At 41.4% G+C, this 15,200-nt stretch overlaps 1 protein-coding gene across 1 annotated transcript in view; it reads left to right on the plus strand.

Annotated features, from left to right (window-relative positions):
* Positions 1-15,200, plus strand: part of LOC309664340 (uncharacterized protein) — a gene marked incomplete at its 5' end in the record, with an annotated part of 388,334 nt that overhangs the window by 202,744 nt on the left and 170,390 nt on the right. The window contains one exon of the mRNA XM_082469519.1: positions 6,339-6,435. The remainder of the gene's footprint in view (positions 1-6,338; positions 6,436-15,200) is intronic.

Below are 15,200 nucleotides of genomic sequence, written 5' to 3' on the forward strand. Positions count from 1 at the left end.
GTCACCCTCCATTGTGACGTGAGCTCCAGCAGCTCCAGCATCCAGCTCGCTCAGGTACCACAAACTGATAGATGCTCTGACTGCTACAGCAGTCTCTGGAGGCGTCAGACGATGCTAACCGGAAATGTTGGAGAATTAACTTCTTTGGAGAACATTATGACCGGTGAGATACAGCACAAGTAAAGACTAAACAGATAAATTGCTTTCCCTTCCTCTTCCCTCAACCCTGAACTGTTCTGATACATAGTGATTCTATATGCCTCTCCAGAGACAACCTCCATGAGCTAGCCCTCAGTTGGACGTTCTTGTGAAGCTGTGGATAACTCCGTAATTCATCCTCCTGTCCTTGCTTTGCTTTTGTCTCTGCCTCACTTCCCTCCCCCCGTCCCTCCTTTGTGGTGGAAGTTGCAAGAAAGTGTTAGAACGTAAGCATTGCCTCAGTCTCTCCTGTTTGAAGGAAAGAGGCTTTTCAGGGACCCAACTAAATGTAACTCTAAAGACAGTCTAAGGAAAATAGAGGAAGTTGCAACATTGTGAAGAAAGTAGAGAGTGAAGGGGCAGACCCTGGAAAAGTAGCAGAGTGAGCCCTGGAAGAGTTTCTGTCCATAAAAACGAGAGTTAACTTCAAAAGACCTTATAGATTATACTTTTACATGGAAAACAATGAAAGAGAAAGGACCAAGCCCTGTTTTGTCCACAGGGCCTCTGCAATCAACCATGGTGACAGTGCTTAAAAGGCTCACATCATTAGTAAAACTTAGCTAGGAAACCGGGATATCCTTCCTTGATTTGTTAGTAACTCACTGTATGACCTTGGGATATGCAACCTCCTGACTCTTACCTATGATTTTCTCCATTTAAAAAAACAAAACAGATTCGGATAAATCAGCAATGTTTCCTCATAGTCTGAATTTTCTTTCCTGATATATTTTAAAGCCTCCAAATGCTCATGATTAACATCTGCATGGTCAGGCTTTAGATGTGTTTCAACAAATAACACAGAGACAGTGAGTAATTTCTTCTTCAGAGCATAATGGCTTCTTCAACAGGGTCAAATGCATAGCACTGCTTTCCATCCTGGGGTGCCATTCAGGAACACCCAAGGAAATAAAAGTACGAAGGGGTCCTACGTGGAGACCTAATTTCATTCCCTTTTAAAATTCAACAGGAACACATGTCAGAGGCAGGACACTGGGAATCTGAGCCAGCAACTGACAAATTCAAACCAGCCTATCCGTTCCACCACAGCCAAACACATGCATGGAGTCATCGTGCTGCCTTTCCTCCCTCTTTCTTTCTCTCTTTCTTCCTTTCTCTGTCTCTCTTTCTTTCCTCCTTCCTTCCTTCCTCCCTCCCTCCCTCTCTCTTTCTTTTTCCTTTCTTCCTTCATTCCTTCCTTCCTTCCTTCCTCTCTTTCTTTCTTCTTTCTTCCCTTTCTTTCTTTCTTTCTTTCTTTCTTCCTTTCTTTCTTTCTCTTTCTTCCTTTCTCTCTTTCTTTCTTTCTCTCTCTCTCTCCTCCTTCCTTCCTTCCTTCCTTTCTTTCTTTCTTTCTTTCTTTCTTTCTTTCTTTCTTTCTTTCTTTCTTTCTTTCTTTCTTTCTTTCTTCCTTTCTTTCTTTCTTTCTTTCTTTCTTCTTTCCTCTTTTTTCTTCTCCAATATACAGAGGTCATCAATGTAATGGAAAATACTGGACATTTAGTATTGCCTCTGAAAAAATTGGTCAAATGAATGCATACTATTGGTTTCCATGATTAAGGGAACATCCCATCCCTCAAAATGCACTCAAAAACTTACTGAGATGCTAACTGCCACTGGATCCAGGGTAAATGGAAATCACTTTTCTGGCCTTTTATCCTTGAGTGTCCTTAGAGTTGTTAGAACAGCTGAAAGAGCAAAGGATAGGGAATCCACAGACCTGGGCTCCAGTTCTGTGGCTCCATTATGGAGTGAGTGGTCTTAGGCACACCTTTCACCCCCAACCTCCTTTTTCTTCGTAAAGAAATGGGAAACTTCACAACAATCTTCAAATGCAATACCAGGCTTGTTGGCAGAGATGTTCCTTGTGGGACTCTGCAGTCCTCGCCGGAGTGATGAAAGCTATTTTAGTTATGTTAAAACTTCTAACTAAGTAAACACTGGTGGAAGCATATGATGGGGGAGAAAAGTACTGATCCATGTGTTTGGTTTTACAGGTACAGTGACTGCTAGTTTGTTTGCATTTCCCTTTCTGGGGTAGGGGGCTTCCTGAGGGATTGGCGAGAGTGAGTCTTGTTAGTGGGACCCACATTTCTTTCACCTTTCCAGGAAAAACAGAAAAAGCAAGAACCACAAAACTTCTTGGGAACATCTCTCTTCTTCCAAGAGAGTCAAAGACAATGTGGGGTGCAGACTCAGTGTCCTCAAGTGAACAGCTAGAGAAGAAGATAGTGGAGAGATCATGGAGACAAGATGAAACCAAAAAAGCTTCTTCGTAGATGATGTGTAGACAGCCCAACTACATTTCATTATATTATATCATAAATTATATGCCATACCATATCCATCGACTGGAGTAGAAAAAATTCTGATCATTCCTGCAATGTGGCCTCTTGGTTATTTCTTTCCTCCATGCAACACTTGACTCAGAGAAATAAGATTTAGGTTTTTTTGGTTTTTGTTTTGTTTTGTTCTGTTTTGTTTTTTAATTTTATTACAGTGGAGTTGATTTACAATGTTGTGTTAGTTTCAGGGGTACAGCAAAGTGATTCAGTTATACTTACACATATATCTATTCTTTTTCAAATTCTTTTCCTATGTAGGTTATACAGAATATTGAGCAGAGTTCCCTGTGCTGTACTGTATAGGGAACTGTATAATCCTTGTTGTACAGTAGGTCCTTGTTGGTTATCTACTTGAAATATAGTAGTGTGTACATGTCAGTCTGAATAGCAAGCCCTTCACTCTGAGTGGAGGACCTCAGACAGGTTACTGTACCTCTCAAGCCTTCACCAAGGATCTACAATGTGCAGACTGCTTCTAGAACCTACAGTGTGCATGACTGCTGCTAGGGCCTTTGAAACTAAGGTTGAATAAGACACAGACTCTGCACTCAGAAAGGAAGCAGAGGAAAAAAATGCAAAAATAAAACTGGAGTGAAATAAGGGCAACAGTAGAGGGAAACACAAAATACTGTGAAAACCTAGTAGAGACAACTTTGGAAATACACTCAAGGAAGACCTTCTGGAGGAGGTAGTGTGGAAGTTGAAGGCACACAAATGTTAGCCAGACAAGAAGTGGGGAACACGGATGAGTGAGGCATGGGTAGAAGTGAGACTTTTCAATCTGGTTGAAACAGTCACATAGCTTGGGATATGAGCTGTAAAATGGGCTAATATGGGAATCTAAAAAAAAATGAGACTAAAATAGAATAACTACTACCAATTTTCAGATGACAAATGATCAAGTATATGAATTTTCCCTCTAGGCCCATGAAACCAAAGAAAGTTTCAACGTCCAGGAGGGAGAAAGGGCTATGATCAGACTTTCATATTACAAAGAACACTCAGTCTGTTGTGTAAAATGGACTGGGGAGGGGGGACCAAACTCAATATACAGAGGTTGGTTAGGAGGCTGGCAATGATGGCAGCTTAGATTGGGTTGGAAGCAGTGGAGGAATTTTTTTGAGATTATAAGAAGGAAGAATCTATACAAGATGGTAACTTATTGGATGTGGGGCTGCAGAGAGAAAAAAAAGGGGGTCTCTCTCTTGGATGAATGGATGAATAGCAGGGGCTTTCCACTGAACCAGTACCAGGAGAAACTAAGAAGGGGAAAGAGGGAGCGATGAGAGGTGATAAGGCCAGTTATGGACATGCTGAGTTTGAAGGGCCCATGAGTTATCATGGTAGTGATGTCAAGTAAGTAGATGGATATGTCTCAAACTAAAATTGAAAGCAACACAAAATAGAAAACAACCAGAAAAAAATATTCGAGGAATCATCAGCTCGTAGCTTTTCTTGGATCTCAGCTTTAGTAAATGGGGAAAATACTATTTACCTATTTACTTCATGAAATTGAAGTGCAGAGTGAGTGAGGTAGTGAATCTGAAGTTAGTTGGTAAACTCTATGGTGCTATACAACTGCAAGGTGTTTCTTATTAACTGTAGAGCCCTGGGGCATAATTTTATTAGATTTATTACATCATCTCTACCAACAGCACTATTTTCATATATGACCCTTGGCTAAAAGAAGCTCTTTAGAACTTAGTCTGGGTTTGCAAATAGAATCAGAGGGAAGGAACTGGGTCAGAAGGAAAGGAAGGATAAAAAAGAAGACAAAACCAGAAGGCACATATAAGAAGATACAGAGCACTTGGTACCCCAAACATTTGCTGGCTACCTTCATAGGCATTTGCTTAACTGTCAAAGAGGTCCTGATGAACGGAATGAACATTGCTGCCTGATTTGTTGCCCAAATAGATTCCCTTCTCCCATCCTCACCAAAAGAAAATCTAAGTTATCTGGACCAGTTACATACCGTCGGTTATTTTCCTACTCAGTTAGTTGGTGCAGGACCCTTCTGGATTTTGCTTGGGGACAAGAGCCATGACCTCCAGCATCACTACCACCCTAGAGTGGAGCGAGACTGCTCAATAAACACCTTTCCTCTGCATACTCATAACATTCTGATGAGAAGGAGTGGGTGACTCAGCCATAGACTAAGAGATGAATAAGTATGGCCAGCTCCACTCAATTACGGGGCCAGAGGGAAAGGCAGTGTTTGCAAAAGTCAAAACAGATTTTCGAAACAGTTTCTCTTCCAGCCTCTGAAAAACCTGCTCATTCAATTCCATTTCTGTTGATGACTTTGGCTTCTGAGACAAGGCCTTTCTCTGGCGGCCCAGAGCTCTGACAATCCCCCAAATGTCAGGGGCTTGGAGAGCTCCTTGGGGTAAGGTGTCCAAAAGGACAAGGCTCCCAAGCCTCAGAATCTGTGCTGAACTCCAGAGTTTCCAAAACTTCAGGCTCCTACGGAGACACTGAGTTGTAAATGTGAATTGTTGGAACTCCTAAACCACAGCCTCCTGGGTGTTCTGACAGCTTGAGCTCCTTCTTTGCTGCCTTGTAGTGATTAATTACAACCAGCCAGCCAGGTTTCATGGGACCCCACTTCCACAGCAGCCACAATTGACTTAACTTGGCCATTTGGAACAAAAGACCCAGCTCAGGCCCTCAGTGCCCTTCACTAGCCCACCACAAAAAGGCGGATTTATTATAGGAAAGGAATTCCCATCCTCTCCTCTCTTCAATTCACAGTAAATAAGGAGAGATGGGTTAAGGCTGGAAGTGTGATGGACAGGGCCATTTGGTCCAGGCCATAATTGTGATCCTGGCTTAGACCCCCTACTGCCTGTGTGATGCTGGTAGGTAACTTCTCTGAGCTCTAGAAACCCTCAAGATATTATGGGGAGGGGCCCATGCTCTATCACATGATAGACGGGAGGCAGCTTGACAAAGTACCCTTGACTTTCTTTTCTTCAAAGCTGTGCACAACATCACATAAAGTAGGTGATGGTTTGTCACAAGACCTTTCATCTGGCACCCCTATTGGAACAGTGGTAGTTCCCTACACATGTATGTATTACCCATCTTTTTGGTTATTTTTGCTCAAACTCTTCCCTTTGCCTGGAGGGGTCCCCCCTCCAAATACATCTGCAACATTACCTCTTTCACCTGCAGCCTCAGTATCATCAGAAAATGTTCCTCCTCTGTGCTCCCAAAGCATCCTCTGCCTATCCTAATCTTGACCCTCACCATTTATCACATTAGCTGACCATTATCTCTTTGTTTCTCTCTTTGCCATTAAAGCTCAGTTAATGCTTGCCTATTTGAATAAACTTGGCTCATTTCAAGAATAGACCTTTTTTTTTTCTATAATCATAAAATAGCTAACTTGAGTAACCCTCCAGCGTTTACAAAGCACATTTACAAATATTTCTTCATGTGAGCATAAGGGCACCTTTATAGGACAGGTAAGGCTAGCCCCATTTAATAGATACAGAGACCAAGTTTCTGAATAAACTTACATGGCAAGCACATGACAGAATGGTAATATAAACACAGTTTATCTGGCTCTAACTGCAGAGACCTTCCTTCAAGGGCTGCTCAGAAGCACTCTTAAAGGGCAAATGATTGTAGCAGTTTTTGTTTGTTTTTGTGTTTGTTTTGGGTGTCTGCTATGCACTAGGCACTATGCTAGGTATGGGGGAGCAAAGATTAGTTAGTCAACTTGAACAAGACTCATAGTTGAGTAAAATTAATAAAACAAAACTCATTCACCTATTCAATTCACCTCTCCAGAGAACCTGCAGCGTTCCAGGCATCAGGCTATGTGCCCATTCTAAGAGCGTTTATACTGTTGTGAGAGAATGTGAAGGACATCCTGGCACAACCCAAGGTAGATCATATGGATTCTACATTTGTGTAAGTCTGAATTTTATGTAATGAACATATATTCATTTGTAATCAGGGAAAGCAAGTTAGAGGGGAAAAAAGAACAAGATAGGGCATACTGCTCACCTTTATCTGTTTATACATCTGTCTTTCACCATTAGCTTATCATCTTTAATCTATAAACCAAAAGAGCAATAAAGATAAAGCAGTGCAGAATTTCAGAAGAGGGAGAGTGTCCATTTATCTGGAGAATCAGTGAAATCCTCATTTTATTTGTGCCATAGTTCCATCTATGAGCAGATGTTTCCAGGGGGAATTTTTCTTTTTTTAAATTTAAATAGAGGCTAGAGAATGGACTTGAGGATATGGGGAGGGGGAAGGGTAAGATGTGACAAAGTGAGAGAGTGGCATGGACATATATACACTACCAAATGTAAAATAGATAGCTAGTGGGAAGCAACTGCATAGCACAGGGAGATCAGCTCTGTGTTTTGTGACCACCTAGAGGGGTGGGATAGGGAGGGTGGGAGGGAGGGAGATGCAAGAGGGAAGAGATATGGGAACATATGTATATGTATAACTGATTCACTTTGTTATAAAGCAGAAACTGACACACCATTGTAAAGCAATTATACTCCAATAAAGATGTTAAAAAAAAAAAAAACTGAACCACGGCACGGGGTGGGGGGAAATTTAAATAGAGGAAAAGGCAGAGTGGTGAAACAAATGTTTTTTTATTTGTGCTTTGTTTTCTTTCTCTTTTAGTTTGTTTGTTTTCTTGTCAGACATCTCAGAATATTAAACGAGCACATGTGTCTTGAAATAATGAGTAAAGGATGGGGAGAATATTTAGGATTTCTCAAAAAATTATTATTCTGAAAATTAGCATTGAGACTAGTGTCCCCGGGAAAACACGTTGATACATATTGTTCTTTTGGACTCTTAATATCTCTTTGACTTCACCTATGGAATGTTGATAACTACTCAGGTGAGTCTGGGCAAGGATGAGAAAAAAGGGGATGTCTAGAAGGTACTTTGGCAACACAACAGTTAAGCAAAGGCAGGTCAGCTCCACCTGAACATTGTTTCCCCTATGGAAACAGTAACAACCCCACTTGATATTAAAAAAAAGAAAAGTTTCATCTTATTTGCAGCTAGGAAACCTTCCTTGGAAGATTGATGCATAAACTGGGATTTGAGAATCATCTTCTCAATTCCCATCAGGCTTCAACAGTGGAGATACTGTGACAATGTCTTCGTGGACACAAGATCACTTCGTGGAACTATAGACCTCTCTCCATTTTTGAACCATCAGGAGCCACCTATTGTCTGGAAATAGCATGATATTTGGAGTCAGTTTCTCCATCCAACAAATGGGGATAATAATGTGTTCTGCAGGGTTGGTGTGAGGATTGTGTGGGCTAATTCATGAAAAGAATCTGACAGTGCTAGATACATTATAGGAACTCAGTAACAGAAGCCCTTATTAGCTGCTACTTCCACAAGAAGTTGAAACTCCTTTCCCCGTTTGTAAGATGAAGCACCATCTTCTGACAGGACAGAGCAATACAATTTAAAAGCTCCTGCAGAGAAGGAAAGTCCAGCATTCATCTTCAGTAATTAATACATGCCCTGGGGGATGCTTGGATTGGAGATGGGAGGGCGGGGGACTGTTTTTCCTTTTTGATTGAGTGTCTTTTGTATCCAAAGCTATTCTGAATGTCATGGAGAGTTAATGAAGACGTGTTGTACACCCACTGCAAATGCAGTAAAAGAGCAAGTACAACCGATTCTGCCACTGTCTGAGCAGATTAAACCCTCAGTTACACTGGAAGTGCAGGGGAAGAAATGAAAGCCGTGTTAGGAGATGGATGCAGATGATGCTGGTTACAAAGGCAGAAAGGACGGAGGGCAATCCTCTTCCATCTTTCCACATTTCTCCTGTTACTTTTTCTTCCTACTTCAACTCCCCCTCCTCCGCTGGCTAGGGACGAGGAGTGGGCACATGGTATCTGTGCCTTCTCTAGCATCAGATCATAAAACCAGCATAATTCAGTCTTACTAGTGTGTACAGAGTGATGATCTCTGGGCTTTTCTTATCTAGCAGGCTTGCCGTGGATAATCTAAAAAAAGAAAAGCAATACCTGTTCCATCAGTAGCTCTTGCTGCCCAAGGGCGGGCGTCAAATAACAGATGTGCAGTCCCCCAGATTAGCAGCCGTTCACAACACTTGAGATATCCAACTGGGAACAATCTCCCAGCGTTGGGATAAACCAGATGATCTAACACCTGAGGACTACCCCCACCACTGCCACCCCTCTCTCATGTATATGATACATCTGAGGAATGGTTGAATATGTTCTCCCCAAAAGGCTGGGTAGGGCACTCCTTCTTTCATGAGACAGCAGTTTGGAGGGACCCCAAGGGGGCAGCTAAGGAGGTTAAGAAACGCTGCAGAATTGTTTGGAATCCTCTAGAGAAATGTTTCCTGCATAAATCTTAGCAATTATGACTCTCTCTTAAAGAAAGAAACAAAGACTGAAAAAAGAAAAAAAAAAAAAAAAAGTGAAACAAACCCTAGAGTGATTTCTACAGTGTGGCTTATAAAGCAAGCTTTTTTTCAGGGGAACAAAGTGATCTCCATTTATAGGGAATTTTTAGTTCCCCTCTGTTCTTCTAGAAAGGATCTGGTATACTTCAGATGAGTTGAATCATTAAAAGTGATGGCTCTGCTTCATCCCAAAGCAATCCCCAAATAGAACACTACAGTTACATCAGACAAGGAAATTCTCTCCAGAAGAGGAAAGGGTGCATAGTTACAATCTAGTGCTTTTCTGCACAGGTTCAAGAGTCAGACAGTACTGAGTTCAAATTCTGGCTCTTCCCTCATGCAACTTACTTAACCTCTCTGAGCCTCAGCTCCCTCCTTTGTCAAGTGATGATGATAATAATAATAAATAACCCCTCCCTCATGAGATTACTTATTTGTGTTATTATCTTTGAGGGAACTGTAATCATTAATTTGCTGTATCTATATTGGCATACACTATCTGGTGTTTTAATGCTCCAGTTCTACATGGTAACAAAAGTATAGGATGTGATCTCTGTGTCAATTGCATTGAACTGTTTCTCTCATCTTGAGATGCATTTGACCACCCTCATAAAAAGCAGATTTCATAAAATCAACTCTCATACTTAAGATCCCAGAGTCAGTAAGCTGCAGAAGAAGGAATCAAACCCAGGTCCATCTAAATCTAAACTCTTTACCATTTTCACTTGCCATTGCTGTCTTGAGCTGGGAATGTATTTATTCATTCATTCATTCAAAAAAATTTTATTGAGCGAATCTGGGGATACAGATTAAATAAATAAAAACATTAAAAAAACTAAAGTCCTATGTGAATGTAAGGTGTTATAATGAGGGGATGAAAGCATGTCTGTTCTCCCTGGTACTGTGAATCAGAAACATAACCAAAATCCACATCCCCTGATACCTTGTCTTATGGCATAAAAAGAAAAAACCTGCATTATAACCCACTGCTGATATACTCCATCTCAAAACCATTGGCTCTTCAACAGATTCAAAGTGTGGCCTCTTGGGTTAATTGTATCACAGCAATGGAGACAGCAGTCAGGAAAGCCAAACAAACCTCCTATTCACATAACCACTTGGGAGTCAGGTAGACCTATGTTTATGCTCTGCTCCTTAGTGAAGTTATGTAACTTTTTGTAGCACTATTTCCTCATTGATAATGTGTGTTTAATAAACAGGATGCCATATGCAATTCTGTAAGCATCTTAGCAGTTAAGTGCTTAACTAATGAACCGTATTTTTATACTTTGGGCATAGTGGCTTTCCAGTGGCTGAACATCTCAGAGACACTCCAGGACTGAACCAAAGGATCTAAATTGAAGTAAACATAGGTTTAGCCAAAAATGTTAGTGGAGTATTTGGAGTCCCATCAAAATGTCTTCATAATAGGACAAAGTTTTCTACACATGAAAGATTTTTCATCAATTTTAATATAAATTCCTTCATTTTATAGATCACAAAACAAAGGCCATTAGAGAGGTGATTTGGCCAAGATCACATAGGGAATTGTGGGAAGAATAGGAACTTGAATACAAGTGTCCCGAATGCTAGTTTGAATTTTTTTTCCCTCAGAGCGAGTTGCATTTTTTCCTTCCAAGTATACTTCCTGTATAATTTTCAAAATAAAGGAGGGTTAAGAGATGTACAATTTAATGTTCCAACTTTAGGGATTAAAGATTTCTTCTAGGGCTTCCCTGGTGGCGCAGTGGTTGAGAATCTGCCTGCCAATGCAGGGGACACGGGTTCGAGCCCTGGTCTGGGAAGATCCCACATGCCGCGGAGCAACTGGGCCCGTGAGCCACAATTGCTGAGCCTGCGCGTCTGGAGCCCGTGCTCCGCAACAAGAGAGGCCGCGATAATGACAGGCCCGCGCACCGTGATGAAGAGTGGCCCCCGCTTGCCGCAACTAGAGAAAGCCCTCGCACAGAAACGAAGACCCAACACAGCCATAAATAAATAAATAAACAAATAAATAAATTTAAAAAAAAAAGATTTCTTCTAGCATGTAGTGCTGATTGGCTAAGAAATATCACCAGTCTTTGTGGATCTGTATTAATCAAAAAAGACGCCTTGGGCGTCCCTGGTGGCACAGTGGTTAAGAATCCGCCTGCCAATGTACGGGACACGGGTTCGAGCCCTGGTCCGGGAAGATCCCACATGCCGCAGAGCAACTAAGCCTGTGTGCCACAACTACTGAGCCTGTGTTCTAGAGCCTGCGAGCCACAACTACTGAAGCCCGCGCGCCTAGAGCCCATGCCACCCAACAAGAGAAGCCACCGCAATGAGAAGCCTGCGCACAACAACAAAGAATAGCCCCTGCTCGCTGCAACTAGAGAAAGCCTGCGTGCAGCAACGAAGACCCAACATAGCCATAAATAAATAAATAAATAAATAAATAAATAACTATTTTTAAAAAGATGCCTTTATGACATATTCTTACAATAAACTTGAAGTAATAAAGAAACATCCCCTAGGTTTGTTTTGTTCCTATTTTATCCTAGCAACAATTAACACATTAGTTAAGAGAATAGACTTTGGAGCCAGACAGATAAGGATTAAATTCTGGCTCCTCTATGTGACCTTGATTATGTTATTGCATTTCTGAACTTCTGTCTTTAAAATAGAGATGATTAAGATACAAAATTCTTAAGGTTTATAGAAATATAAAATTAAATACCATTTGTACTTCATAACAAAAAGCTTGGCTAGTAATAAACCTTCATTGAACTGTAATTATTGTTGTTGCTGTCGCTGTTATATTATATTCTTTTCTTGGGAAATCAATAATTCATGGTTCCCAGGTAGGGGCTCAGCACAGAAATAAGGTAATATTGAGTCCTTTTGAATGGACATGAGGAAACCTGATTCCTTCTATGTCATACTTATAACATTGTGTGATTGGATCAACATATTCCTTCTCTGGCGCCAAGTTGTCCGTATTTCAGATAGAGCATTTTCTATTGCGTGGGACAAAAACCTGCTCTCAAGCTGTCTTAAACTAAATGTGGATGCTACAGGTTTAGGTAGTTGAAACCTCCATGGGTAAGCTCTCCTTGAGGCTCAGTTTGATCCAGGACTCAAAATGTGTCAAGAAATCTGTTTTTCTCCACTGCTGAAACCTATTCTCCTCAATGTTGGCTTCACTCCCAAATTCCACGTGGGGGCAGTATGGTTGACATCAGCTCCAGAGCTAAATGCCCTCAGCTTCAATTTCAGTGAAAAGAGAGCACTTTTCTTTCCTAAACAGATCCAACAAAAGAACTCAGCCTGATTCTCATGGGCACAGATTGGCTCACATGGTCGTCTTGAGCCAATCCTTGTGGACAGGACGAGGTAACGCCGTGTTTAGCTTAAGCTTGGGTCACATGCCGTTGCCCAAATGGAGGTGAGATGGCCCTGTTCATATAACCAACAGCCGAGAAATGGACCCTGTATTAGTTTCTAGTGCTGTATAAGGAATTACCACCAACGTAACAGCTCAAACAACACAATTTTATTATCTCACAGTTTCAGTATGTCAGAAGTCTGGGCAATGCATAAATACATTCTCTGCTCAGTCTCACCAGGCTGAAATCAAGGTGTCAGTCAGCCTGGGCTGTGGTCTCACCTGAGACTCAGAGTACTCTTCCAAGTTCACGTGGTTGTTTGTAGAATTCAATTCCTTTTGGCTGTGTGACCCAAGTCCCTATTCTCTTGCTGGCTTTTTGCCAGGGACCTCTCTCAGCTCTTAGAGGCCACCCTCAAGTCCTTGCCTCATGGCCCGAACCTCACAACATGGCAGTTTTCTTCGTCCTCAAGTCAGCAAGAGTGTCCCTCTGACACTTCTTTTAAATGACTTTTTTAAAAATGACTCATCTGATTAGACCAGGTAATCCAGGATAATCTCCTTTTTGATCAACTCAAGGTTGACTGATTGCTAATCTAATTATGAGAGTGATATACCATTATATTCCATTGGTTCTGTTACACATAGAAGGTACACAGGAGCAGGAATCTTGGGGGCCATCTTCAAATTCTGTCTACTGCAAACCAACCAAAGGAATATGGGAGTCTGGTTAAAAAGAGGACATTAAATGTTGGGCGACCAGGAAAACAAAATCCCCCACTTCCCTTCAGAAAAGCAAAAGCTCTGAGTTTGGCCCAGATTATCTCTAACATTGCTTCCAATTCAAATCATGCTTAATTTTTTGAAATCAAACATAGAATCTAAATATTTCCAATGCAGTTGGGGGAGTTAACAATAACTTTGTATGAAAGTCACTAGAAATAGAGGGCAAATTCTTTAGAAATGTCATCTTACTGAGTGTTTCCTCAGCAATTTCTACAATTCTCCCCCTTTGGGGGGCATCTCTTGCCCACCTCATTAATATTTTCTGACTTGCTGTTGACAACCCATTTTTTATAAGACTGGAAGGACACGGTCTAATCTAAGACCCAAGGGGGTGGAAGCAGCCTTCCTAGAATATGGCCCTGACCCAGCAAGCGAGTCACCTTCTCCAAATTCTTAGAGCTTGAGCTATGGTTTATCTCTATCCCCTTGTTTTTGGCAGTGGAAAAGGAGGATGTGGTTAGGATCACAGAGGCATTACTCAGAGCCAATTTGGTCCAGAGGAAAGAAATAAGACTGAGATCTATTCCTGCATGGCTCCATTTCTGTCTGCAAAAGATTCCCAGAGGACTGCCTTCAGGACCTTGGCCTTAGTTAGGAGCTGACTGACCAGCAGGGTTTGAACACAGATCTCCCAGTCCTGGCCCTTCCCCATGAGTAAGTGGAAAAGAAGACGTGGGAGAGAAAACAACCTCTTCCTTGGGAACAAAGCTCACTACAATGTCTCAGGTTCACTGTGCTGAAGTTTTACAAGTGATGGAGCATCTGCTATGAGTCGAAGCAGCATCTACATCCTCTATATCCTGACTGTATATAGTGGAGGACCAGAGAAGGCCTCTGTCATGGAGGAGCTAACAGTCTACTGGCTGAAATTCATAAGTGTGTTTGGATAATTCCAGCAAAATGTGAAATGTTATGATAGAGGGAAATGCAAGGCATAGAACCAAATGGAAACCAAGACAAAGGAATCAGAGAAGGCTTCCTGAAAAAGGTAGTGCCTAAGTTGAGCTTAAGGAATAGAATTATGTTAGCTAGGTGAAGGATAAAGGTCAGAAAGGTATTCTGAGATGAGCAAACAGCATAAGAAAAGGGTCTGATGTGTAAAACATCCAAGTGCATTCAGAGGAAAATATAAGTAGATTGATAGCATTGGGATATGAACTTGGTTATGGTGGGAGAGAGGTGAACAGGTGGAGAGAGCTATATAAACAGTTGAGTGTGGGAAGACCAGCGGAAACAAGTCCTAAAGAGTCTTGCATGCTACATTGAAGAGCTTGGTCTTTGTCCTCTGGATGATAGAGAATCCCTGACAGGTTTTGAGCTGAGATGATATTTGTTTGTTGTGAATTCCTCTGTCTGTGGTGTATGGAACACATTTAATGCTGCACAGTTGGAGATATAAAGCTCTTCTTTCTTGGCTGTTGCAGTGGTTCACCTGAGAGATGGTAAGAGCCTGAACAATAGCACTGAGACTGGAGAAGAAGAAATAGGCTTAAGAAATATTTAGGTCATAATATCTGCAAGATTGATGATGGATTGGCTGTGGTGTCTGATGGAGAGAAGAGCATCAAGAACAATGCCCAAACTGACTTGCTATAATGTTTCCTTTTGTGTGTGTGTGTGTGTGACTCAGATTAAATTCCACCAATGCTTGTTGAGCACCTGTTATGTTCCCAGCCTGTTTTAAACCCTTAAGTATACATTATCCCATTTTACTTCCCAACAAACAACTCTATGGGACAACAGATAAGGTAATGGAATCTTGAAGAGAGCACCAACTTGTTTAAGATTAGCTAGTAGCAGAGGTAGAAGTAGTTTGTATTTGTTTCATGGAATAGATGGACTTCGCTTGAGTCCTAGACCATTGAAATGGGATTGTATAAACTCAAAATGCATATTTAGATTTATTCCAAAGAGAAGCATAGAGGAATGAAGATGATAGCTTTTATAGACCACTGTCTTTGTGTCACCAACCGGAGTAGTTAAGGTTAGAGACCTCCGGACCATTGTTTTTCCACCTTATCAACACATTGGAATTACCTAAGTAGCTTTAAAAAACACTGCTGCC

This window comes from Balaenoptera physalus, assembly GCF_965194825.1.
Source record: "Balaenoptera physalus genome assembly, chromosome: 7".
Taxonomy (NCBI): Eukaryota; Metazoa; Chordata; class Mammalia; order Artiodactyla; family Balaenopteridae; genus Balaenoptera; species Balaenoptera physalus.